The following is a 27,838-nucleotide window of genomic DNA, read 5'->3' as shown; positions in this document are numbered from 1 at the left end:
AAAAGTAAACAAAGGTTATCCGGGGTAGGTGAAATGTGAATCTGAGGTCATGTTCGCATCTGTCACGAACTTATTGAATGTTGAAGAAGGCTCAAAGGGATGAATAGCCAACTCCTGCTCAACATTCGTCTGTCAGCAGGTCCGTGAGGAGGTGTCACAATCTCCTGAGTTATCGAGGGAGACACAGCATCGTTGAGCTATTCCCCAGCTCGGCGCCATGAAGGATATTACAGCGATAGAGGCAACTCCATGCCGCAGCCGGTGCACGGTACGTGTTATCAGAACAGGAAAATCGCTTATTGTCACGAGTCGGCTTCAAATGAAATTACTCTGAAAATCCCCTAGTCGTCATATTCCGGCGCCTGTTCGGGGAGGCTGTTACGGGAATCGAACCGTGCTGCTGGCCTGCTTGGTCTGCTTTCAAAGCCGGCGATTTAGCCCTGTCCTAAACAGCCCCTAAAAGCATATCATCCAGGAGTGGAACAACAATTCGTCTCTGGGTGGGATCGAACCACCAACCTTTCGGTTAATAGCCGAACGCGCTAACCGATTGCGCCACGGAGACGGCAACAAGATACAACTCTGTTCATTTCAACAGTGACGGCCAATCCTCTGCCAGGGACCGAATGAGAATGCTTGGAATATTGGTCCCCTGAGGCAGTGCGGAAAATATCTGGAAGGAGCGTCACATGGTCCCGCGGGCATGGACATTTGTGAGACGTGGAATTATCACAGGCCCGTGGATTTTACAGGACTCACTTGGACAGCACCACTTTCTTTGAAACACGTCCCTTATCTGGGAACCTCCATAACAGAAAGCAGGAAGTGTCAACATAGATTTGATGTATTTTCGATCAGAAAGTCGATGTTCCTCTGAAGAGTACTGGGGGCTCAGACTCATTGGCATAAGGTCGACATAAGTTAACGGTCCTGGAAGATTTTATTAGCCCCACATCTGAGAACTTTCATTACTGCTGCTCGGAAGTGGATATTCCAAGCTTAAATTTACTGTGCATCGCGACATGCTGATTAATCTCACGAATCCGAAATGGCTCCTCTATTGACCTATACAAGGACAGAGACGGCAATGCAATTGTGGAGAAATAGACCTGAGTATTTTTCTGAATCCAGATCAAAACATCCTCCGGTACAAGGGCAGGAACGCAAATTTACTGGAATTGAAAATACTCTCTGAGGCTTTCGTACGTGGTTGTAGCTGCTTTGTGACACTGTGCTCATTGCACAGTAACAGACCGCTCCATCCTCCACACTGAGCGCGTTTATATTGAGGTAACCATTCTTTTTAGACTTGTTGGCAGCCGCCAGATATCGTCCTGAGATCTGCTCTTTCTTCATCGTAAATATGTTAATGATGACCAATCTCGGCGGCTGTGCCGGCTTTTGCAGATACCATAGCATGTGGTACATCGTCCGGTCTGTACATTCGCAATCTAACTGCACTGAACCCCCTTCTGATTTCTAACCTGTCCCGGTTTTTATGAAAGGTGATGGTGAAAGACTAACTTTGCTGACCTGTCGACAAATGCCGCCTGACTCCCTGAGATGGTGCAGTAATTTTGGCGTTCTCCGCAGATGTTAGATTGATTTTCGATGGCAATGACAGTGTGTTTTGGCTCTTTTTGCGGGGCTCGTTGGTCTAGGGGTATGATTCTCGTTTTGTGTGTCTCGCTGTCGGAATTTGCGAGAGGTCCCGGGTTCAAAGCCCAGATGAGCCCTTTGATGAGGTTTTCTGTTGGTCAAGCAACATGATTTCTTTGCGTAGCCATTGTTAGCAATTGACGCATCCGCAGTAAGTTTGTTTTATCATATATTTGAAATGGTGATTAAATATGTTCATCTGCATCTGTAAACCCAATAGATTCTGTGGTGGTGGAACAAACTGCTAATATCCGAATTGTGGCAAAATAGGAAAGGCTTTTCTTCCCCACGCGTCTTGAAAATTCAGTATTTCAGACTTTGTTGCAGGAATTTTAATACCTTATGCGAGACCAAATCTCATGTTCCTCGAACGTGCGAGATTGAGAAACAAACGTATTTTGTGCAAACATTCGTCACACAAAATGCGAAGCACGGGATGTTTCTTCCCGGTTTCGAACCGGGGACCATTCGCGTGTTAGGCGAATGTGTTAACCACTACACTACAGAAACTGCTGGAAGCGCTCTTAACTGTTGACGTGTGTAATGTTCAACGTCAATGTGGTGCTGCAGCTTCTCGTGGTTCAGCTGAGTGGCCATGGAACTTATTGCAGGAAGCCGTTTCTTTAAAACTGATATCTCAACTTATGGAAGAATCAGATATTGAACTTTACTGAACTGAAGATAAGTTATGTTTTGCTTGAAGTTAAATTGAGAGGGCAGGGCTTTTAGAAGTAACCACAGCTGATGCGAGTATTGATGATGCCCTGCTCACTTTGCTCTGCATCAAGAACCAGCTGTCCAACCCACTGAACTGAAGGGGGCGCCAAAACTGGGAACTGCGAGCCAGCCAGGAGTCGAACCTGATTCGTAGTCAGACGCGTTATCCATTGCGCCACTGGCCCACAGCAGTTCCCAGCTTTTGCTATTCCTCGATGATGAAGATCAGTTACGAGATTGAGGTAACATTTAGCAACAGACTAAACTGGAAGTACCAGATGTTTCTGCCCGGATAACCACTACACTACAGAAACAGCTGGCAACGCCGACGCAACGGACCTGTGTCACCTTCAAGTCAGCTGCCTTGTTGCAGCTTCGCATAGTTCGGCTGAGAGGCCATGTCGCTTCTTATAAGAATACGTCTATTTCTTCAAACCAGATGTCTAAACTTACAAGCCAGAAGAAGAACCTATATTGAACTGAAGCATTTGTTCAGCAAATCTCTAACGGCGAAATGCTCTCTTCTATTATTAATGCAGCATTTTAAATCCTACCGAAAAAAGCAACCGACTTTAAACAATATTTGTTTCCTTATTCAATGCGTGAGTTGAGTTTAAGAATTGATAATTATGTGTTTTCAGTACACATTACTATAAGTCATCCTTCAAACTGGCTGGAATTGACAATTATGTGTTTCTTATATTTGACCTCTTTGTGTTTTGGTGTGTAACATGCTGCAGCCTAAATACCGTTCATGTATAAGAAAGGAGGGGTAATTGCAAATCAACTTTGAGCCTGGATTCCCACACTGGCTTTTCCTGTTTCTCCATCAGGAAGAGCGGTTTTACTTTCCAAAAGGTGGTTCAGTTAAGCCTCTGGCATTTCCTCTAAGTCAGTTACAGTATCGTTTGTGTCTGTCCTTTTGAGTACACATTACTATAAGACAGCCTTCAATCTGGCCTGTTGCATTTGCTGATCCCAATGCCATCTACTCTGCATTGCAAAGACTAAATACCGACTCGGTGACCGCTTTGGAAAACACCTTCGCTCCATCCACAAGCTGGTGGCAGGCTCTCCTGTCGCTTGCCATTTCAACTCACTGTCCTGATCTCATGTCCACATGTCCGATCTTGGCCTGCTGCAATGTTCCCATGTAGTTCAGCACAACGCCGAGGAACAGCCCCCATCCTCCGAATAGGCACGGTACAGCCTCGCGGATTTTACAGTGGACTCAACAACTTCGTATCGTGAAATCACTCTTCCAACTTCACCACATGTTTTTTCCCATCAACATATTTTCATTGCTTCCATTGATATGTCTTCCTCTCCCATTGTCTCCCCCTCCCCATTCCCCAAGCCAATCCCATCCCTCTTGGGAAATCCGCCCCTTGTTCTTCATTTTCCTCTGCCATTAACACATTCTAATCTGCTAATCGCCTCCAGCAGCACCGTTCTTAACTTTGATTAGAAACATTTACATTCCCTTTTTCTTTCGGCCCAACACATTTTTGTTATTCTCCACCCAGCGCTGGTCGCCTGTCGAGGCCCAATGCTTCACGCCCCCCCCCCCCTCTCAACCCCCCAACACACTCCTCCAGTCTACACCTGACCAAAGATCCAGTTGTCCAGCTTCGACAAAGAGTGAATCAGACTCGAATCGACACTTGCCATCTCTCTCCACAGAGGCTGTCAGACCTGATGAGACTGTCCTGTGTTTTCTGTTTTTGTTTCCCATTGACGCATCCGCAGTAAGTTGCTTTTATCGTACATTTAGACATGTTTGAAATGGTGCTTAAATATGTTCATCTGCATCTGTAAACCCAATAGATTCTGTGGTGGATGATCCAAATGCTAATATCCGAATTGTGGCAAAATAGGAAAGGCTTTTCTTCCCCTGGCGTCTAGAAAGTTCAGCATTTCTGACTTTGTTGCAGGAATTGCAATACCTTATGCGAGACCAAATCTCATGTTCCTCGAACGTGCGAGATTGAGGAAGAAAGGTATTTTGTGCAAACATCCGTCACACGAAATGAGAAGCACGGGATGTTTCTGCGCGGTTTCGAACCAGGGACCTTTCGCGTGTTAGGCGAATGTGATAACCACTACACAACAGAAACCGCTGGGAGCCTGGCCATTAGTGGACGTGTGTAATGTTCAACCTCAATGTGTTGCTGCAGCTTCTAATGGCTCCGCGGAATGGCCATGTAACTTATTGCAAGAAGCCGTTTCTTTAAAACTGATGTCTCAACTTATGAAAGCATCAGATATTGAACTTTGCTGAACTGAAGATAAGTTATGTTTTGCTTGAAGTTGCAAAGAGAGGGCAGGGATTTTATTAGTAACCACAGCTGATACGAGAACTGATGATGTCCTGCTGAATTTCCTCTGCATCAAGAACTAGCTGTCCAACCCACTGAACTAAAGAGGACGCCAAAACTCGGAACTGCGAACCAGCTAGGAGTCGAACCTGGAATCTCCTGATTCGTAAATAGACGCGTTATCCATTGCGCCACTGGCCCACAGTAGTTCCAAGCTTTTGCTATTCCTCGATGATGAAGACCAGTTACGAGATTGAGGTAACATTTCGCAACAGACTAAACTGGAAGCACCAGATGTTTCTGCCCGGTTTCGAACCGCGGACCATTCGCGTGCAAAGCGAATGTTATAGCCACTAACTGGCACAACTGACACAGAAACAACTGGCAATGCAGACGCCAACGGACCTGTGTCACCTGTGTCTCAGCTGCCTTGTTGCAGCTTCGCATGGTTCGGCTGAGAGACCATGTCCCTTCTTATAAAAATACGTCTGTTTCTTCAAACCAGGTGTCTATACTTGCAAGCCAGAAGAAGAACCTATATTGAACTGAAGCATTTGCTCAGCAAATCTCTAACGGCGAAATGCTCTCTTCTACTATTAATGCAGTATTTGGAAATCCTACAGAAAAAAGCAACCGACTTTAAACAATATTTGTTTCCTTATTCAATGCTTGAGTTGAGAACAGGAGGAATTGCCCTGGTTATTGTCGGAGCCGCAACATCTAAAATATTCTAATGAAGGTTCCTATGCTCCGTGATTCACGGGAAATGTAACGTCCTCATATTTCGGAGCAGTCTAATCGCAAAGAACATGTTTAAGGTCATTATAGAAGGGACCTGGAAAAAATCATCGTCGAATAATTGATGATTTAGTGCATACAGTGGAGTAGGAAATTAGGAACCGGGTATGTAGCATTGGTATTTTTCCGTCGAGATACTTTGCTGCCTTTAACCTTCCTGGCGCAAAGAAATAAAGTGTAATCACAAATAAGGGCTACAATTGACCAGAGAGTGAATATGTCGGATTTGTTTCCGGTTCGATGCCTCCAGAATTCTCGTTTCAACTTTTCTTCTGAGCTCACTCTATGGAATACTGCATCAAAAGAAATATGCTCTGTAGGTCAATCTCATATTTTGTCAGTTTGCGAAGTCGAGCTGCCCATCCTCTGTCCATCCCGGGAGAGAATGTATTCCTTCAACATCTGCGCAATCAGATGGATAATTGCCAGTCTGAATCTAACAATTAGCCGAAATCTGCTATGCTGAAATGAATCATAATTAGAAGTAAATCGTGGTTATTGCTGAACAAGAGATGTTGTATTGAAGTTTTCGTCGTGCGCTGATCAGGATGTTTACAAAATATAATTTAAGTGAAATCCAAAAATCAATGGGACATGATAAGAGCGTTCTGATTGGCAGGCAAATGGACTCTGATTTTCCCACCGCTATTGCCATCTTTTATCAACACGAATAGACCTGTATTGGAATTATCATTTCTCGAGCTAAAGAAATACCAGAAAAGTAGGAAGAGGGAAACTCAAACTTGCCACTGATCACAAACGCCCCTTAATGCTTTGATGTGACGCTCGATGCTGTGGCAGTTCCGCTCCAGGTTAAAATGCGGCATTCGTCTTTTCATCTTTATTGTATTCAAACTCGTCAAGAGCCACTGGCTCCTGGATGCGGAGAGTTTCATAGTCTACCTCTTTTAATTAGGGGTCCCGGTTCCGAAACTCAAACAACATCCATGTTTTCCGCCTGACAGAATGAACCTGGCAACATTGTAGTTCTTTAAAATGTGGGATATTCAATTTTTTTCCAATTAGAGGGCAATTAAGTGTAGCCGATCTCACACATCTTTTGACTTGCGTGACCCAGGCAGACACGGGGAGAACGTGCAAACTGCACAAAGCCGGTATCGAACCTGGGACCTCAACGCCGTCAGGTAGCAGCACTAACCAGTAGTCACTGTGCCGCCCAAACGTTGCGTTTGAACACTGTCCTGCTCCCCATCCGCATTGATTAGAAATAAAGCGAACTGTGAGCTGATTGGTTGAATTGAAAACAAAGACAGTTTAAGCTGATTGGATTCCATCTGATGATGCTGCCAACAATGACTCAATCAGCAGCGACCCGGATGTTACTTTACCCCTCTTCAAAACAATGTCAGCTTCAGCCACTCTGCTAATATCCACCGCCAGCTCTCTGCAAACATGTCATCTGCTACTTTGTTTTTATTCCTCACAGCTGCGGCTCTTTTAACAGGTAGGTTCATAAATTACGAAACTTCTGCGGGCATTACGGTTAATTGAATAGTTCACTCGACACAAATAAGGAATAAATGGATTCACAATTAGAAATGTCATCATTATTCACCGTATCCAAACACTCATATTTAACTGGCCGATATATTTCTCAGAATCATGTTTACGAGTTAGGGGATTAACATAGTGAAGTGACAGCCTTCCATTTAATATTGCTCTGGGTTCTTGCAGGATATTGTCGAGGAGATTCTGTGTCACAGACACCGGCTGCAATAGCAGTAATTGATGGAGAGAATGTTCAGTTGTTCTGTAATTACACCACTACAAGCAACAATATTCTTTATCTGCACTGGTATCATCAGTATCTCGGCGGATCCCTGGAGTTTCTGATGAAGAGAAGCAGATACACCGATAAGACAGATAGATTTCCAGGGGACCGTTTTTCAGTGAATCTGGATGAATCAATCCACACCGTCTCGCTGGATGTGTCTAAAACAGAGCTGACAGACTCCGCGGTGTATTTCTGCGCGCTGAGCCCCACAGAGACACAGAGCTGGGCTGAACCTGTACAATAGCTGACAAAGTGTCACTCCGCATAACAGCGTTAGGCACACACTGAGATCAGCGGTGAGTCTGAATTGGTTCCTGAAATCTTAGCGATATCCATGCTTCTAATTCGAACATGTAACTTTGCTCCTAACACATAAAGTATTAAAACATTTTAATGCAGATAGTTTAGTGAGTGGAAATGTAATATTTGGATGGCGCTTTTCTTTACGTCCCAAGATGCGATACCGTCACTGTGACGAAGAAATTCAGAAAACTCATCAGCCGATTATGGCCGAGTAGATTATTTCAAACAGTGGGGTTTAATGAGCTGCCTGTTTCAGGGACGTGATTGACCTGGACAACGTCCTTGCTCTTGGAAAATATTGCCTTGTGATCCACCACGTTCATCTTAGAGGAAAGCCATGACGTGGAGATGCCGGCGTTGGACTGGGGTGAGCACAGGAAGAAATCTTACAACACCAGGTTAAAGTCCAACAGGTTTGTTTCAAACACTAGCGTTCGGAGCACTGCTCCTTCCTCAGGTGAATGAAGAGATACATCTTCATTCACCTGAGGAAGGAGCAGTGCTCCGAAAGCAGTGTTTGAAACAAACATGTTGGTCTTTAACCTGGTGTTGTAAGATATCTTAGAGGAAAGACAGCACCCTCGATTGAACATCTAATCCGAGAGCGATGCACCGCTACCTGAAAACTGCGCAAAGGCTCCAGCATAGATCATGGGCTCACGTCTCTGTACAGGGAGCAGAGGCCTGCGGTTTTTGATTCAGAGACGAGGGGGCTAACGACAGAGCGTCGCCTGACAAATGGAGTTTGCAGCTAAGCACATGTGCTGGTAATTCTTTGATACCTTTATCTTTATAATGAGAAGCGTGAGATGTGCAGCGAGCTGATTACAAGCTTTTATCGAGTCCGACTAATGTCTGACAGGTAGGTGAGCAACCCCACCGGGCGTGCGGTCACTCGCTCTCCCTGAACACCAGGCAGGTTTCCATCAGGGGCCCCTCAGTAAGATCCCGGATTCTTGTTGCTGACAGGCTGCCGGGTTCCTGTTAAGCGGGCTGAATCTTAAAACAGAGTTTGTGCGAATTCGGGAAATCGCAGGAGCAGGCCACAAACCATCAAAGCAATCCGGGAAACATAGATTCAATTAAAGAAAAGGAAATTATAAAATACACTTTACTGATCTCAGCAGAAACAGGTGGACAATGAATTTAACCACAATAACCAAATATCAAATGAAAAGAGACAAAAGGAAATTTTATAGACTCCGGATGTCTGTAAAACCCTGCAACCACAGGAAGCGCATTTTCAGTGTATTCACTGCTGTGATTCGAAATATGCTTAACATAGAGGACGGTGGAAATGTTTAATTCTATGTCAGTAAGAGTTGTCATTCCGATTCTTGCGTAAGGGGCTTTCCTTATTGCCAAAGTGAACCCCTTATTTTCCCGATAATTTGAACTCGTGGCAAATAGCAACCAGAACATTTTGTAATGGAACGATGGACGCCCTTTTCCTGTTTCTCGCTCTTTATCTCTCTCTTTACGATAAATTGAGGATCTATATTGGTCAGTAACATGTGCCGTCCCACTCAGACTACCCAGTGACTTTGGACTACAATGATGGACAGAGTTCACTCCCAGTTATCACACGGTACTATGAGTTTGTTTTAAAAAAATGCATCAGATAAGAAAATAAGCTCACCCAATATTAGCCGCATCGGCGCTCCAGCTGGAAACAGCTCTTTCCTGGGGTTTCTGGTCATGATGATGAAAGTGGGCAAAAGGCGGATCAATCCGGGTCTGATTTCCAGACTGGGACTTGCTGCCGAGTCCGGGATTCAATGTTGTGCGGGTGAGGAGAGGAGAGAGATTTACATTCTCCCCCTGAATGTGAGACTGATCCTCACCGATTTGACTATTATTGGATGTCTTTATTTGACGTTACACACGGTGCCATTGAGCGATTGGTTGTTTCTCAATTCATAGAGTGCGTGAACCGTCACTGATCCCTAACCTCTCTGCTTCCTGTGTGTAACAGCAGGTTGGCACGATTCATATAGTCAGTGCTCTGTTGTGTATCCAACTGAACAGAACCATTTATTATCTAAAAATCATAGTGCTTCACAGTCCAAAGAGAGGGAATTCGGCACATTACTTCCGTACTGTCGCGCTGAAAAAAATATCCACTCTTTGTTTCCATACATTTCATTATTTAAAAGTTCCTATTTACTGGTCATATGTTTATCCACTTCTTCCTTAAGCTGACTGATGGATTTCTTGCATCCCTGCTTCATCTTTCCCAATCCCTCCCATACTCTGTCTGTGAAGTTAACAACAAATGAAATAAGAGGCACGGAACCGATCCATGTGTTTGAACAGCATTCCCAACAGTGATATGTACATATTTATACGTGTCTGTATCTGTTCTAATATCTGCATCGCTTTTGATAGAACCCGGAACCTTTAACTCTTTAACGTCATCAGCAACGTGTTGCCAAATTTCTGCATTTAAACCCTGAATACTTTCTTCTCTTTGAATCATTCAAATTATATTTAGCTTCTTCCTCATTCCATCTACTTTATCTGTTTATATGATTTTAAAAAAGCAGACACAATATTTTTGGTTGTACTTTAGATCAGCAGCGTTTTTGCTCCGTGGTTATTCAATGCAGGAAACGATCTGCTGACGCAGACATACAGATTCCTGCTCCACTGCATTGTTTATAGAACCAGTGATAGGAAGCGGCGAGAGGCAGCGATGTCTCCACCAGCACAATCCGTTCAGATCGAGGGCAGCAAACGGAAGCTGTGGCCGGGGACACCACAGACTCTAAACTGATCAAACTGTGCGGCGGTTACCAGCTGCCGTCACAAGTGCTGGAGCGGATATAGCGACTGTTGAACCTGCAGAATCTGAGACCATCCTGCACCTGCTCACTGCTCAAGTGACTGAGAACAAACAGTGTGGGAGTGACATTAATGGCCCAGAATCAGAGATTTAGGGACGGAGTGTAGTGTCCAGTTTAACTGTGCCGATTTGAAAACGCTGTCCCAATCGCCTTTCACACCCTACATTACCCATGCTGCATTCCCTTCACAATTCCCTTTTCAAAGTTGCCGTTGAATCTTCTTCCTTCGTCATTTCATGCGTCGAACTACGGATGTTAACATAACGCAACAAAATAGCTAAAATTCACCTTTCACGATCCAATTTTCCATGAAATTGGGATGATTTTATCTGCTGGTTTTGGAAACAATAACTTGTGATCTATACGACCAAAAATACATCATTTTAGCACATCAATTGAGGTCGCTTCTACTTTCTTTGTTAAAAGCAAATGAAGTCAAGCTTCGCTAGCCTTGTGCAAAGGTTTCCATTATGCCTGCTATTCTGATATATAACGTCCGCACTTTCTCCGACTCCTTAACAATGTTCATTCTTTGTCCTGCACATGATTTGGCCAGAGCCGGCCAACAAAGAGTTCTACAGATTTAGTGTCACTTGACATTTTGTATCATCTCACAGAAACATCAACAGCACCAAAATCTGAATCTGAAAAGCTCCAATTTGCGTTTCTGGTAAACATTCGTACCTTCTAGTGCTAGTGCTAGTACTAGTGCTCGCGGAATTCTTTCAATGGCCGCATTCTAACAGCAATGAGATAAATCCGGCAGCAGAGGGCGCCATGTTCAAGCAAGGGCGTGATGACGTCATGCGATGGCACTGTCAAAGCCGATAGGTTTAGGAGACTAGGTGATGTCATAATGGGTTTGGTAGCCTGGGTGATGTCACAATGGGCCTGGCCCCCTGCAATGTGTGGGTGGGAACAATCAACTGAACAGAGCCCGGGTTCCCGCTCTCCTCTCAATCTCTGACTCATCCCATTCCCATTCACTCACAGAGATTCAGCCAGACATGTTTCTGCTAATACTGTCGGCGCTGTTGGGTGGTAAGTACTGGATAATGTTCACCATGCCAGATTAGCTGATAATAGATTGTAATAATTAATGATCAGAAATGTCAATCTGGTGGGTAGAGTGGAAGTTCCACAAACTGATACATTTACAAACAAATTCAGGTCACTTATTTTTAAACTCTTGATATTTAATTCCTCCACTATCGCCGGCGGACATAGTTAGATCCATAACTCATCACCGGTGACAAAACCCGGGTCAGAAGGGGATTTGGTGCAATTACAATGTCAATATTCAGAGCCAGACACTCGCTACAGCCAATAATATCATAAGAAAGCGGCACAGCAACCAGTCTGGATAATTAGCAATGTATCAACTCTGAAGAAAGATGCAGTTTCAGGACGATATCTGGCGGCTGCTGACAAGCCTGAACAGAACGGTTACCTCAATATAAGCGCCCTCAGTGTGGAGGACGGAGCGGTCCATTACTGTGCAGTGAGGCACAGCGTTGGGTATAACATAACGCCCCGTAGAAAATCCTCAGCGCGTATTTACTCGACAGACAAGTTTTATTCAGTGTCATTGCTTGCGGGAATAATTTCACGAAGTAGTCAGGTCTATCTATCGCCGTTATATTGCTGTCTCTGTTCTTGTACAAGTCAACATAGAGGCAGTTTGGTAAATCATAAGGCTCATCTCCATGCGGCGATTTCCACAGTAAATTTAAACTTGAAATACCCAGTACGAGCAGAGGTAGTGAAAACTATCTGATGTGGCGCTAATAATACCGAAAATTATGGATATTCTTTCCAAAACTTAACTCAGGTGGGCCCAAGGCCGCCGAGTCTCCGCCATCCCATCCAGTAATGAACCTGAAAATGTGAGAAAGTCTGCAAAGCACAATAACCATTTCAACAGAGCGCCACCGAGCAACACGATTATTATTATCGTGCAGGACCATGTGAGGTTTTGGTGTATGGTTTAGCCTTCAACAAAAATATAACATTTTCGATCGATGTCGACTATTTCTGCCCAAAGTTAAGGCACCATCCAGGTCAGGGGCAGAATTCACCAGCTAAGAGATGGAGAAGCAGGTTGAGTGCGTCCCAGGGGCTACGAAGACTCCAGCAGTTAGAAAACACCGGAGATGTGAATTTGTGCGGCCCACACAGCTCCTCACATTCTCACACATGCTGCACTCTCGCAGTTGTTGATTAATCTGCCATTGACTGCTCCTCCAGACATATCGTTTCTTTATTTGTTTCTTCCATTTCTCTGACAGAGAGGCTGGCACAGACACGGCGGCACGAATGGTCTCATTCTGTGGTGTAATCATTCTCTGATTCGTTGCGATCCTCACCCTGTGGCCAGCGAACCCAGGGCCTTTTCTCATTTAATCTCTCCTCACTTGGACGCTATCAGAGGTATCTCCCATTGTTCTGTTTCCTCCCTCTGGGATTTCATTTGGTTAAGACGTCCTACATTTCTAACCTGTCCCGGTTTTAATGAAAGGTGACGGTGAAAGACGAGGTTTGGTGTCCTGTCGACAAATGCCGCCTGACTCCCTGAGGTTAATATCTAGAGGTTAGATCGACTTTCTATGGCAATGACAGTATGCTGCGGTCACTTTCAAGTGGCTCGTTGGTCTAGGGGTATGATTCTCGCTTCGGGTTTTTGAGTCTCGGAATTAGCGAGAGGTCCCGGGTTCAAATCCCGGATGGGCCCTTTGATGAGGTTTTCTATTGGTCAAGCAGCATGTTTTCTTCATTTCTTTGCAGCGCAGACGGCGGGATTCATTCACATTGGGGTTGCTTTGAGAAGCTGAGCTCACACTGCATGGATCCAATACGTTCCCAAGAAAACCAAGACATTTTCGATAGGCTTGTTCTGCCATTAACACATTTTGACCGCTTAATGCGCCATCAGCACCTTTCTTAGCGTTGATTAGCCTCATTTATATTCCCTTTTTCTTTCTGCCCGAGACATTTTCGTCATTTCCCACCTATTGCTAGCCCTCTATCGAGGCCCAATACAGCACTCCACCACCCCCACCTCCCACCTCCCACCCACAATCGTCTGAATCTCCAGTTCCAGTTCTCCAGCTTTGACAAAGAGTCCACTTGACTGGAAACGACAGCTGCCATTTTGCTCCCCAGAGGCTGTCAGACCTGCTGAGATTGTCCAGTATTTTCTGTTTTTGTATCCGTTTGAAGCATCCGCAGTAAGTTGCATTTGTCATACATGTAGACATGTTTGAGATGGTGATTAAATATGTTCATTTGTAATTCGCTGAAATTCTATTGTGGATGAACTAGCTGCGCTGTGCCAAGATATGAAAATTCTTCACCTCTCATTGCCTGCCGAAAATTCAGTGCTTGGGCCTTAATGTTCAATTCAGTTTAGTGGCTCATGTGAGACTAAATCTCATAGTCCAGGAACACACGAGATTCCGGCAACATTCAGGAAGAGAATTATTTTGTGCCCAATAATTGTGCAAACTTTTCTCACACGAAATGCTAAATGATCCCTGTTGCCAATTGTTCTCTGACACACTGCTTACCTTTGTTCTGCCATTAACACATTTTGACCGCTTAATGCGCCATCAGCACCTTTCTTAGCCTTGATTAGCCTCATTTACATTCCCTTTTTCTTTCTGCCCGAGACATTTTCGTCATTTTCCACCTATTGCTGACCACCCGATCGAGGTTCATTACTGCACGCCACCCCCGCCCCATTCACGATTGTCTGAATCTGACCCTATTTCCCGTTCTCCAGCTTTGACAAAGAGTCAACTTTGTCACTGGACTGGAAACATCAGCTGCCATCTCGCTCCACAGACGTGTACAATGTACAACATCACTGTGTTGATGCAGATTCGAATGGTGAGGCTTATTACAAGACGACAGCTGTTTCTTTCAAAAACAAATTTTTCAACATATAAAACCATGAGATGTAGAAATTATATCGAACTTTACTTAAGTTATATTTTGCTTCAGCTCGGTCTCCTGAAATGTTCCACAGAAGCTCAACAGACACTTGAGGAACAGCAGCGCATCTTTCCACTGGGCTCAATACAGCTTTCACACTCAGTGTGTGTTCAGTAGTTTCACACTGTAAATGCTGCACCCATTCTGTGGGTCCTTACATCGCAGATTTGGGTTTCATCTCCTGATTCGCAGTCACACGCGTTATCCATTGCGCTACCGCGCGCTGATGAAGACCAGTTACGCGATTGAGGTAAGAGTCAGCAACAGACGAAACTAGAAGTACGAGATGTTTCTGATAGATTCGAAACGGAGACATTTTGCGTGTTAGGCGAATGTGATAACCACTACACTACAGAAACCGCTAGCAAGCAACGAACCTGCACAATGTACAACGTCACTGTGTTGCTGCAGATTTGAATGGTGAGGCTGAGAGGCCACATCACTTATTACAAGATGACAGCTGTTTCTTTAAACTAAATAGACGTTACAACATATAAAACCATGAGATGTTGAAATCATATCGAACTTAACATAAGTTATATTTTGCTTAAGCTCAGTCTTAAATTTGTGCTCTTTGGTCTCGAGGTCTGGTTCTCGTTTAGGGATTTTCAATCAATGCCCATGGGAGCGGTCCTGGGTTTAAATCCAGTACAAGCCCTTTACTCCAGGTCAGAGATTATGAATTGTTTGCGATGCTGACGGCGGGGATGATTTATATTGGCCCACTCTGTAAAAGATTTCTCAAATCTTCGCACAAAAAAAAGAAAACAAAAAGGGACGGCACGCTATGGTTATGCTAACCATGGTGGTTAGCATAAATACTTCACAGCTCCAGGGTCCCTGCGGGTATAGGGTGGATTTGAGTAGGGTGATCATTGCTCGGCACAACATCGAGGGCCGAAGGGCCTGTTCTGTGCTGTACTGTTCTATGTTTCTAACGCTCGGGATGTTTACGTCGTTTCTCTCCCCACAGATGATGCTCGAGCAAGACAGTGTCTGAGCTGGAGCACGTTTGGAAAGAATTAATGCTCCAGATCTTCGTTAACCACAGGGACGTGAATCATCTAATCCACAGAGCCAAAGTGGAGAATTGAACTGACTGGAGAGCTGGATCTTAACGCTGACCTCCCGGACCTCGGCGTCGTGAAATGTTCCAAAGAAGCTCAACAGACACTCGAGGAACAGCAGCGCATCTTTCCACTGGGCTCAATACAGCTTTCACACTCAGTGTGTGTTCAGCAGTTTCACACTGTAAATGATGCACCCATTCTGTGTGCCCTTACATCGCAGATTTGGGTTTGAATTTTGTTCCCACTTCTTCTTTGTGTCCGGGCGGCAGTTGCTGATCAATCTGCCATCGATAGCTCCTCCAGACACGGCGGCCGGAATGGCCTCATAGTGTGGTGTAATTATTCTCTGATTCGATGCGAACGTCACCCTGTGGCCAGGGACCCAAGGAATCTCTCCTGACTTGCCCCCTATCAGAGCCCTTTCCTGTTGTTCTGTTTGCGTCCTCCGGGATTTCACCTGGTTAAGACGTCCGACATTTCTAACCGGTCCCGGTTTTAATGAAAGGATTCACCTGAGGAAGGAGCCGCGCTCCGAAAGCTCGTGTTTGAAACAAACCTGTTGGACTTTAACCTGGTGTTGTAAGACTTCTTACTGTGCTCACCCCAGTCCAACGCCGGCATCTCCACATTAATGAAAGGTGATGGTGAAAGACGAACTTTGTTTTCCTGTCGACAATTGCCGCCTGATTCACTGAGTTGTTGCATTAATTGCGGCGTTCTCCGCTGATGTTAGATCGACTTTTGATGGCAATGACAGTATGCTTCTGTTTTTTTTCATTGGGCTCCTTGGTCTCGGAGTATGATTCTTGCTTTGGGTGTCTCGCTGTCGCAATTTGTGAGAGGTCCCGGGTTCAAATCACGTATGAGCCCTTTGATGAAGTTTTCCGATGGTCAAGCAACATGTTTTCTTCATTTATTTGGGGCGCTGACGGCGGGATTCATTCACATTGGGTTTGCTTTGAGACGCTGTGCTCAAGCTGCAGGGAATCAATACGTTCTATGTGTGGACATTCACATCTCTATTGACTAATTCTGGTGGACTCAGGCAGCTCTCTGTCCCTTTCATTTTACCAGGTCAACAACTTCAGACTGTGACCTCTCACTTCGCCCTCCACAAGCTCTTTATTTCCAACAACTTATTTCCATTCCTTCCATTGATATGATTTACCCTCAGCATTGCCCCCCTCCCCCCAGTCCATACCATCCTACTTGATCAATCAGATTCCTGTTTGTAATTGTTCTCTAACGCACTGCTTACCTTTGTTCTGCCATTAACACATTCTGACCTCTCGATGCGCCATCAGCACCTTTCTTAGCCTTGATTAGCCTCATTTACATTCCCTTTTTCTTTCTGTCCCAGACATTTCCGTAATTTTCCACCTATTGATGGCCCTCTATCGAGGCCCAATACAGCACTCCACCACCCCCACCCCCCACCCACAATCGTCTGAATCCCAAGGCCTCTTCTCATTTAATCTCTCCCGACTTGCCCCCTATTAGAGCCCTTTCCTGTTGTTCTGTTTCCTCCCTCCGGTAATTCACTTGGTTAAGACGTACCACATTTCTAACCTGTCCCGGTTTTAATGAAAGGTGATGGTGAAAGACGAACTTTGCTGTCCTGTTGACAAATGCCGCCTGACTACCTGAGATGTTGCAGTACTTTTGGCGTTCTCCGCAGATGTTAGATTGATTTTCGATGGCAATGACAGTATGCTTTGACTTTTCTTGCGGGGCTCGTTGGTCTAGGGGTATGATTCTCGCTTTGGGTGTGTCGCTGTCGGAATTTGCGAGAGGTCCCGGGTTCAAATCCTGGGCGAGCCCTTCGATAAGGTTTGGTCGTTGTTCAAGCCGCATGTTTTCTTCATTTCTTTCCGGCGTTGACGGCGGGATTCATTCACATTGGGTTTCCTTTGAGAAGCTGAGCTCAAACTGCATGGAACCAATACGTTCCCGAGAAGTTTGTCTATGTGTGGGCATTCACATTTCTATTGACTAATTCTGGTGGACTCAGACAGCTCTCTGTTTTTTTCATTTTATCAGATCAACAAATTGAGAACAACTTATCATTCCTTCCATCGATATGTTTTACCCTCAGCACTGCCCCCCTCCCCCCAGCCCATACCATGCTACTTCAGCAATCTGACCCCTGTTTGTAATTGTTCTCTTACACTCTTACCTTTGGTCTGCCATTAACACATTCTGACCGCCTCATGCGCCACCAGCACCTTTCATAGCCTTGATTGGCCTCATTTACATTGCCTTTTGCTTTCTGCCCGAGATATTTTCGTCATGTCCCACCTATTGCTAGCCCTCTATCGAGGCCCAATACAGCACTCCACCACCCCCACCCCCCACCCACAATCGTCTGAATCTCCAGTTCCAGTTCTCCAGCTTTGACAAAGAGTCCACTTGACTGGAAACGACAGCTGCCATTTCGCTCCCCAGAGGCTGTCAGACCTGCTGAGATTTTCCAGTATTTTCTGTTTTTTTTTCCGTTTGAAGCATCCGCAGTAAGTTGCATTTGTCATACATTTAGACATGTTTGAGATGGTGATTAAATATGTTCATTTGTAAATCGCTGAAACTCTGTTGTGGATGAACTAGCTGCTAATATCCGAGCTGTGCCAAGATATGAAAATTCTTCACCTCTCATTGCCTGCCGAAAATTCACTGCTTGGGATTTAATGTTCAACTCAGTTTAGTGGTTGTGAGACTAAATCTCATAGTCCTGGAACACACGAGATTCCGGCAACATTCAGGGAACAGAATTATTTTGTGCCCAATAATTGTGCAAACATATCTCGTGCTTGCGTGCAAAGCGAATGTGATAACCACTACACTACAGAAATAGCGGGCAATGCAGACGCCAACGGACCTGTGTCACCTTCAACTCAACTGCCTTCATTTGGTTCGGCTTCGCATGGTTCGGCTGAGAGGCCATGTCACTTCTTACAAGAACACGTCTATTTCTTCAAAATAGACGTCTAAACTTGCAATCCAGAAGAAGAACCTATATTGAACTGAAGCATTTGTTCAGCAAATCCCAAACGGCGGAATGCTCTCTTCGCTTTTTAATGCAGCTTTCTTAAATCCTACAAAAAAAGGCAACCGACTTTACACAATATTTGTTTCGTTGTTCAATGCTTGAGTTGAGTTGAAGAATTGACTATTATGTTTTTTTTAAATATTTGACCTCTTTGTGTTTTCGTGTGTAACATGCTGCAGCCTTAACACCGTTCATGTATAGGAAAGGAGGGGTAATTGCAAATCAACTTTGAGCCTGGATTCCCACACTGGCTTTTCCTGTTTCTCAATCAGGAAGACCGTTTTTTCTTTCTCAAAGCTGGTTCAGTTACGTCTCTGGCATTTCCTATAAGTCAGTTACAGTATCGTTTGTGTCTGTCCTTTTGAGTACACATTACTGTAAGACATCCTTCAATCTGGCATGTTGCATTTGCTGATCCCAATACTCTGCATTGGAGAGACTAAATGCCGACTGGGTGACCGCTTTGCAAAACACCTTCGCTCCATCGACAAGCTGGCGGCAGACTCTCCTGTCGCTTGCTATTTGAACTCACTGTCCCGCTCTCATGTCCACATGTCCGATCTTGGCCTGCTGCAATGTTCCCATGTAGCTCAGCACAACGCCGAGGAACAGCCCCCATCCTCTGAATAGGCACGTGTGAGAAACGTTTGCACAATTATTGGGCACAAAATAATGCTGTTTCCTGAATGCTGCCGGAATCTCGTGTGTTCCAGGACTATGAGATTTCGTCTCACATGAGCCACCAAACTGAATTCAGCTTTAAGGCCCAAGCACTGAATTTTCGGCAGGCGATGAGAGGTGAAGAGTTTCCATATCTTGGCACAGCTCGGATATTAGCAGGTAGTTCATCCACAACAGAATTTCAGCGATTTACAAATGAACATATTTAACCACCATCTCAAACATGTCTAAATGTATGACAAATGCAACTGACTGCGGATGCTTCAAACGGAAACAAAAACAGAAAATACTGGAAAATCTCAGCAGGTCTGACAGCCTCTGGGGAGCGAAATGGCAGCTGTCGTTTCCAGTCAAGTGGACACTTTGTCAAAGCTGGAGAACTGGAATTGGAGATTCAGACGATTGTGGGTGGGGGGTGGGGGTGTTGGAGTGCTGTATTGGGCCTCGATAGAGGGCAGCAATAGGTGGGAAATGACGAAACTGTCTCGGGCAGAAAGAAAAAGGGAATGTAAATGAGGCTAATCAAGGCTATGAAAGGTGCTGATGGCGCATCAAGCCGTCAGAATGTGTTAATGGCAGAACAAAGGTAAGCAGTGCGTCAGAGAACAATTACAAACAGGGATCAGATTGCTGAAGTAGGATGGGATGGGCTGGGGGGAGGGAGGCAATGCTGAGGGTAAAACATATCAATGGAAGGGATGATAAGTTGATGGAAAAAACATGTGGTGGAGGGGGAAGTGAGAGTTCAGTCTGAAGTTGTTGAACTGATAAAATGAAAGGGACAAAGAGCTGTCTGAGTCGACCAGAATTAGTCAATAGAAATGTGAATGCCCACACATAGACAAACTTCTCGGGAACATATTGGTTCCATGCAGTTTGAGCACAGCTTCTCAAAGCAAACCCAATGTCAATGAATCCCGCTGTCTCCGCCGCAAAGAAATGAAGAGAACATGCGGTTTGACCAACGTAAAACCTCATCGAAGGGCTCATGCGGGATTTCGCAAATTCCGACAGCGACACACCCAAAGCGAGAATCATACCCCTAGACCAACGAGCCCCGCAAAAAGATTCACAGCATACTGTCATTGCCATCGAAAATCAATCTAACATCTGCGGAGAACGCCAAAATTACTGCAACATCTCAGGGAATCAGGCGGCATTTGTCGACAGGACAGCAAAGTTCGTCTTTCACCATCACCTTTTATTAAAACCGGGACAGGTTGGAAATGTGGTACGTTTTAACCAAGTGAATTACCGGAGGGAGGAAACAGAACAACAGGAAAGGGCTCTAATGGGGGGCAAGCCAGGAGAGATTAAATAAGAAGAGGCCTTGGGACCCTGGCCACAGAGTTAGGTTAGCATCGAATCAGAGAATAATGACACCACAGTATGAGGCCATTCCGGCCGCCGTGTCTGTGCCAGCTCTCAGTTAGCGCAATGGAAGAAACAAAGAAACAAAAGATATGTCTGAAGGAGCTATCGATGGCATATTGATCAACAACTACCGCCCGGACACAAAGAACAAGTGGAAACAAGATTGAATCCCAAATCTGCGATGGAAGGACACACAAAATGGGTGCAGCATTTACAGTGTGAAACTACTGAACACACACTGAGTGTGAAAGCTGTATTGAGCACAGTGGAAAGATGCGCTGCTGTTCCTCGAGTAGCTGTTGAGCTTCTTTGGAACATTTCACGACGCCGAGGTCCGGGAGGTCAGCGTTAAGATCCAGCTCCCCAGTCAGTTCAATTCTCCACTTTGGCTCTGTGGATTAGATGGGTCACGTCCCTGTGGTTAACACAGATCTGGAGCATCAATTTTATCCAAACGCACTCCAGCTCAGACACTGTCTCTCTCTCTCTCTCTCTCGAGCATCATCTGTGGGGAGAGAAACGACGTAAACATTCCGAGTCCTGAGAAGTCTCTTTCAGAGTGGGCCAATGTAAACCAACCCCGCCGTCAGCATCGCAAACAATTCATAATCTCTGACCTGAAGTAAAGAGCCTGTCCTGGTTTTAAACCCACGACCACTTCCATAGGCTTTGATTGAAAATCCCTCAACGAGAACCAGACTTCGAGACCAAAGAGCACAAATTTAAGACCGACATTCAGCAAAATATAATTTATGTTAATTTCGATATAATTTCTACATCTCACGGCTTTATATGTTGAGACATCTGTTAATTTGAGACACAGCTGTCGCTTGCAACAAGGTACCTGGCCTCTCAAACAGACCATCAGAATCTGCAGCAACACAGTGAGGTTGTACATTCCGCAAGTCTGCTAATCACCAGCGTTTTCCGTAGTGTAGTGGTTATCACATTCGCTTTACACGCGAAAGGTCCCCGGTTCGAAACCGGGCAGAAACATCGAACATTTAGCATTTCGTGTGAGAAAAGTTTGCACAATTATTGGGCACAAAATAATTCTATTTCCTGAATGTTGCCGGAATCACGTTTGTTCCAGGACTATGAAATTTCGTCTCACGTGAGCCACTACACAGAATTGAACATTAAGGCCCAAGCACTGAATTTTCGGCAGGCAATGAGAGGTGAAGAATTTTCATATCTTGGCACACCTCGGATATTAGCAGCCAGTTCATCCACAACAGAGTTTCAGCGATTTACAAATGAACATATTTAATCACCATCTCAAACATGTCTAAATGTGTGACAAATGCAACTTACTGCGGATGCTTCAAACGGAAACAAAAACAGAAAATACTGGATAATCTCAGCAGGTCTGACAGCCTCTGGGGAGCGAAATGGCAGCTGTCGTTTCCAGTCAAGTGGACTCTTTGTCAAAGCTGGAGAACTGGAATTGGAGATTCAGACGATTGTGGGTGGGGGGTGGGGTCGTGGAGTGCTGTATTGGGCCTCGATAGAGGGCTAGCAATAGGTGGGAAATGACGAAAATGTCTCGGGAAGAAGGAAAAAGGGAATGTAAATGAGGCTAATCAAGGCTATGAAAGGTGCTGATGGCGCATCAAGCGGTCAGAATGTGTTAATGGGAGAGCAAAGGTAAGCAGTGCGTCAGAGAACAATTACAAACAGGGATCAGATTGCTGAAGTAGGATGGTATGGGCTGGGGATAGGGGGCAATGCTTAGGGTAAAACATATCAATGGAAGGGATGATAAGTTGATGGAAAAAACATGTGGTGAAGGGGGAAGTGAGAGTTCACAGTCTGAAGTTGTTGAACTGATAAAATGAAAGGGACAAAGAGCTGTCTGAGTCCACCAGAATTAGTCAATAGAAATGTGAATGCCCACCCATAGACAAACATCTCGGGAACGTATTGGTTCCATGCAGTTTGAGCTCAGCTTCTCAAAGCAAACCCAATGTGAATGAATCCCGCCGTCGACGCTGCAAAGAAATGAAGAAAACATGCGGTTTGACCAACGGGAAAACCTCATCGAAGAGCTCGTCCGGGATTTGAACACGGGACCTCTCGCAAATTCCGACAGCGACACACCCAAAGCGAGAATCATACCCCTAGACCAACGAGCCCCGCAAAAAGAGTCAAAGCATACTGTCATTGCCATCGAAAATCAATCTAACATCTGCGGAGAACGCCAAAAGTACTGCAACATCTAAGGTAGTCAGACGGCATTTGTCGACAGGACAACAAAGTTCGTCTTTCACCATCACCTTTTATTAAAACCGGGACAGGTTAGAAATGTGGTACGTCTTAACCAAGTGAATTACCGGAGGGAGGAAACAGAACAACAGGAAAGGGCTCTAATGGGGGGCAAGTCAGGAGAGATTAAATAAGAAGAGGCCTTGGGACCCTGGCCACAGAGTTATGTTAGCATCGAATCAGAGAATAATGACACCACAGTATGAGGCCATTCCGGCCGCCGTGTCTGTGCCAGCTCTCTGTTAGCGCAATGGAAGAAACAAAGAAACAAATGATATGTCTGGAGGAGCTATCGATGGCATATTGATCAACAACTACCGCCCGGACACAAAGAACAAGTGGAAACAAGATTGAATCCCAAATCTGCGATGGAAGGACACACAAAATGGGTGCAGCATTTACAGTGTGAAACTACTGAACACACACTGAGTGTGAAAGCTGTATTGAGCACAGTGGAAAGATGCGCTGCTGTTCCTCGAGTGGCTGTTGAGCTTCTTTGGAACATTTCACGACGCCGAGGTCCGGGAGGTCCGCGTTAAGATCCAGCTCCCCAGTCAGTTCAATTCTCCACTTTGGCTCTGTGGATTAGATGGGTCACGTCCCTGTGGTTAACACAGACCTGGAGCATCAATTTTATCCAAACGCACTCCAGCTCAGACATTGTCTCTCTCTCTCTGTAGGGAGAGAAACGACGTAAACATTCCGAGTCCTGAGAATTCTTTTTCAGAGTGGGCCAATGTAAATCAACCCCGCCGTCAGCATCGCAAACAATTCGTAATCTCTGACCTGGAGTAAAGAGCCTGTCCTGGATTTAAACCCACGACCACTCCCATAGGCATTGATTGAAAATCCTTAAACGAGAACCAGACCTCGAGACCAAAGAGCACAAATTTAAGACCGACATTCAGCAAAATATAATTTATGTTAATTTCGATATAATTTCTACATCTCACGGCTTTATATGTTGAGACATCTGTTAATTTCAGACACAGCTGTCGCTTGCAACAAGGTACCTGGCCTCTCAAACAGACCATCAGAATCTGCAGCAACACAGTGAGGTTGTACATTCCGCACGTCTATTGATAGCCAGCGGTTTCTGTAGTGTAGTGGTTATCACATTCGCCTCACACGCGAAAGGTTCCCGGTTTGAAACCGGGCAGAAACATCTAGCGTTTAGTGTGAGAAAAGTTTGCACAATTATTGGGCACAAAATAATTCTATTTCCTGAATGTTGCCGGAATCTCGTGTGTTCCACGACTATGAAATTTCGTCTCACACGAGCCACTACACTGAATTGAACATTAAGGCCCAAGCACTGAATTTTCGGCAGGCAATGAGAGGTGAAGAATTTTCATATCTTGGCACACCTCGGATATTAGCAGCTAGTTCATCCACAACAGAGTTTCAGCGATTTACAAATGAACATATTTAATCACCATCTCAAACATGTCTAAATGTGTGACAAATGCAACTTACTGCGGATGCTTCAAACGGAAACAAAAACAGAAAATACTGGATAATCGCAGCAGGTCTGACAGCCTCTGGGGAGCGAAATGGCAGCTGTCGTTTCCAGTCAAGTGGACTCTTTGTCAAAGCTGGAGAACTGGAACTGGAGATTCAGACGATTGTGGGTGGGGGGTGGAGTGGTGGAGTGGTGGAGTGCTGAATTGGGCCTCGATAGAGGGCTAGCAAAAGGTGGGAGATGACGAAAATGTCTCGGGCAGAAAGAAAAAGGGAATGTAAATGAGGCTAATCAAGGCTATGAAAGGTGCTGATGGCGCATCAAGCGGTCAGAATGTGTTAATGGCAGAACAAAGGTAAGCAGTGCGTCAGAGAACAATTACAAACAGGGATCAGATTGCTGAAGTAGGATGGTCTGGGCTGGGGGGAGGTGGGCAATGCTGTGGGTAAAACATATCAATGGAAGGGATGATAAGTTGATGGAAAAAACATGTGGTGAAGGGGAAAGTGAGAGTTCACAGTCTGAAGTTGTTGAACTGATAAAATGAAAGGGACAAAGAGCTGTCTGAGTCCACCAGAATTAGTCAATAGAAATGTGAATGCCCACATAGACAAACTTCTCGGGAACGTATTGGTTCCACGCAGCTTGAGCTCAGCTTCTCACATCAAACCCAATGTGAATGAATCCCGCCGTCGACGCTGCAAAGAAATGAAGAAAACATGCGGTTTGACCAACGGGAAAACCTCATCGAAGGCTCGTCCGGGATTTGAACCCGGGACCTCTCGCAAATTCTGACAGCGACACACCCAAAGCGAGAATCATACCCCTAGACCAACGAGCCCAGCAAAAAGAGTCAAAGCATACTGTCATTGCCATCGAAAATCAATCTAACATCTGCGGAGAACGCCAAAAGTACTGCAACATCTAAGGTAGTCAGACGGCATTTGTCGACAGGACAACAAAGTTCGTCTTTCACCATCACCTTTTATTAAAACCGGGACAGGTTAGAAATCAGAAGGGGGTTCAGTGCAGTTAGATTGCGAATATACAGACCGGACGATGTACCACATGCTATGGAATCAGCAAAATCCGGCACAGCCGCCGAGATTGGTCATCATTAAGATATTAACGATGAAGAAAGAGGAGATCTCAGGACGATATCTGGCGGCTGCCACCAAGTCTAAAAAGAATGGTTACCTCAATATAAACGCGCTCAGTGTGGAGGATGGAGCGGTCTATTACTGTGCAATGAGCACAGTGTCACAAAGCAGCTACAACCACGTACGAAAGCCTCAGAGAGTATTTTCAATTCCAGCAAATTTGCGTTCCTGCCCTTGTACCGGAGGATGGTTTGATCTGGATTCAGAAAAATACTCAGGTCTATTTCTCCACAATTGCATTGCCGTCTCTGTCCTTGTATTGGTCAATAGAGGAGCCGTTTCGGATTCGTGAGATTAATCAGCATGTCGCGATGCACAGTAAATTTAAGCTTGGAATATCCACTTCCGAGCAGCAGTAATGAAAGTTCTCAGATGTGGGGATAATAAAATCTTCCAGGACCGTTAACTTACGTCGACCTTATGCCAATGAGTCTGAGCTCCCAGTAGTCTTCAGCGGAACATCGACTTTCTGATCGAAAATACATCAAATCTATGTTGACATTTCCTGCTTTCTGTTATGGAGGTTCCCAGATAAGGGACGTGTTTCAACGAAAGTGTGGTGCTGTCCAAGTGAGTTCTGTAAAATCCACGGGCCTGTGATGATTCCACGTCTCACAAATGTCCATGCCCGCGGGACCATGTGTACGCTCCTTCCAGATATTTTCCGCACTGCCTCAGGGGACCAATATTGCCAGCATTCTCATTCGGTCCCTGGCAATCAGAGGATTGGCGGTCACTGTTGAAATTCACAGAGTTGTGATCCTGTTGTCGTCTCCGTGGCGCAATCGGTTAGCGCGTTCGGCTGTTAACCGAAAGGTTGGTGGCTCGATCCCACCCAGAGACGAATTGTTGTTCCACTCCTGGATGATATCTGTTTAGGACAGGGCTAAATCGCTGGCTTTGAAAGCAGACCAAGCAGGTCAGAGAGGCTAATCATTAAGCCCATCACCTCCATACTCCCGGAATGCCTTGCCCCACTTCAATTTGCATACCGTTGCAACCGGTCCACATCAGACGTCATTTCCCTGGCCTGACGCTCATCCCGAGAGCATTTCGAAAACAAGGACTCCTATTTATTGACTACAGCTCCGCCTTCAACACCATAATCCCAGCCAAGCTCATATCAAAGCTCCAAAACCTGGGACTTGGCACCCCCACTCTGCAACTGGATCCTTGACTTTCTGACCAACAGACCACAGTCAGTAAGAATGAACACCAACACCTCCTCAAAACTGTTGCCCCGCAAGGCTGGGTACTTAGCCCCCTACTCTACTCTCTGTACACACACGACTGCGTGGCAAAACTTGGATCCAACTCCATCTACAAGTTGGCTGACGATACGACCAGAGTGGGCCGGATCTCGAATAACGACGAGTCCGAATACAGGAGGGGGATAGAGAAGCTAGTGGAGTGGTGTACCGACAACAATCTCTCCCTCAATGCCAGCAAAACTAAAGAGCTGGTCATCGACTTCAGGAAGCAAAGTACACACCCCTATCAGCATCAACGTGGACGAGGTGGAGATGGTTAGCAGTTTCCCCACTGTCACCAGACTCCGAAATGACTCTCTTATTGACTGACTGTGTGCTTCAACCGATGCCAATGCATATGTAGTTACATTGTATATCTTGTGTTGCCCTATTATGTAGTCCCATGTATTTTCTTGAAATTTGTTTAATTCCCTTTTCTTCCATGTACTGAATGATCTGTTGAGCTGCTTGCAGAAAAATACTTTTCACTGTACCTCGGTAATAAACAAATCCAATCCAATAACCCGTCTTGCTCCATTTTCACATAATAATAAATGGCGATGGTCTTTCTGACCGCCCTCTCGCATCCACCTTGAGAGATGAATATCACCGCCCCCCCCCCCACCACACACACACACACATATACCCCTACCCCTCTTGGTGTCGGTTTGTTTCTGGGACCCACTGCCTTTCTGCTATAATGTGATTGACGGCACAGACACATATAGGGATCTCTATATTGTTGTGCTGGTATTTCTCTATATATGTGTCATATTGCGATCACTTCTACATTTGCTGCTGCGCAGATTCTCTCCAATCAGACGGAATATGAACCGTGCAGGCTGCCCGGATGCTGATTGTGTATCAGGATCGTCAGTATCGATTGTACTGCTGTGTGGCGTCAGTATCCTCTTCAACCCTCATTTCAGCGTCCAGATGTTCCACTGGGTCTTGGCGGCTCCAGTCTGATAGAAACAAACAGAAAACAATAATAATCTCAAAATTCAGAATCAGCCTCATTTTGACCAACGTAACGGTCACCTGCACCATACTCATTATTATTTAATTAACAATAATATCTGGTCACTCAGTAAGGGGAGA

At 45.2% G+C, this 27,838-nt stretch overlaps 8 non-coding genes across 8 annotated transcripts; 4 read left to right on the top strand and 4 right to left on the bottom strand.

Annotated features, from left to right (window-relative positions):
* Positions 1-491: 491 nt before the first annotated feature.
* On the bottom strand, positions 492-565 carry trnan-auu. Its single transcript has one exon. It is a non-coding gene; the product is annotated as a tRNA-Asn (tRNA).
* Positions 566-2,096: 1,531 nt separating this feature from the next.
* On the bottom strand, positions 2,097-2,169 carry trnav-aac. The gene has a single exon. It is a non-coding gene; the product is annotated as a tRNA-Val (tRNA).
* Positions 2,170-4,420: 2,251 nt separating this feature from the next.
* Positions 4,421-4,493, bottom strand: trnav-aac. Its single transcript has one exon. It is a non-coding gene; the product is annotated as a tRNA-Val (tRNA).
* Positions 4,494-13,077: 8,584 nt separating this feature from the next.
* trnap-cgg lies at positions 13,078-13,167 on the top strand. Its single transcript is given in 2 exon segments — positions 13,078-13,113; positions 13,132-13,167. It is a non-coding gene; the product is annotated as a tRNA-Pro (tRNA).
* Positions 13,168-21,522: 8,355 nt separating this feature from the next.
* On the top strand, positions 21,523-21,596 carry trnav-uac. The gene has a single exon. It is a non-coding gene; the product is annotated as a tRNA-Val (tRNA).
* A 2,361-nt stretch (positions 21,597-23,957) lies between these two features.
* On the top strand, positions 23,958-24,030 carry trnav-cac. The gene has a single exon. It is a non-coding gene; the product is annotated as a tRNA-Val (tRNA).
* A 1,048-nt stretch (positions 24,031-25,078) lies between these two features.
* On the bottom strand, positions 25,079-25,168 carry trnap-ugg. The gene is given in 2 exon segments: positions 25,079-25,114; positions 25,133-25,168. It is a non-coding gene; the product is annotated as a tRNA-Pro (tRNA).
* A 1,089-nt stretch (positions 25,169-26,257) lies between these two features.
* Positions 26,258-26,331, top strand: trnan-guu. Its single transcript has one exon. It is a non-coding gene; the product is annotated as a tRNA-Asn (tRNA).
* Positions 26,332-27,838: the final 1,507 nt, after the last annotated feature.

This window comes from Scyliorhinus canicula, unplaced genomic scaffold (genome assembly GCF_902713615.1).
Source record: "Scyliorhinus canicula unplaced genomic scaffold, sScyCan1.1, whole genome shotgun sequence".
Taxonomy (NCBI): Eukaryota; Metazoa; Chordata; class Chondrichthyes; order Carcharhiniformes; family Scyliorhinidae; genus Scyliorhinus; species Scyliorhinus canicula.
This window is presented reverse-complemented; position numbering and strand designations above follow the sequence as displayed.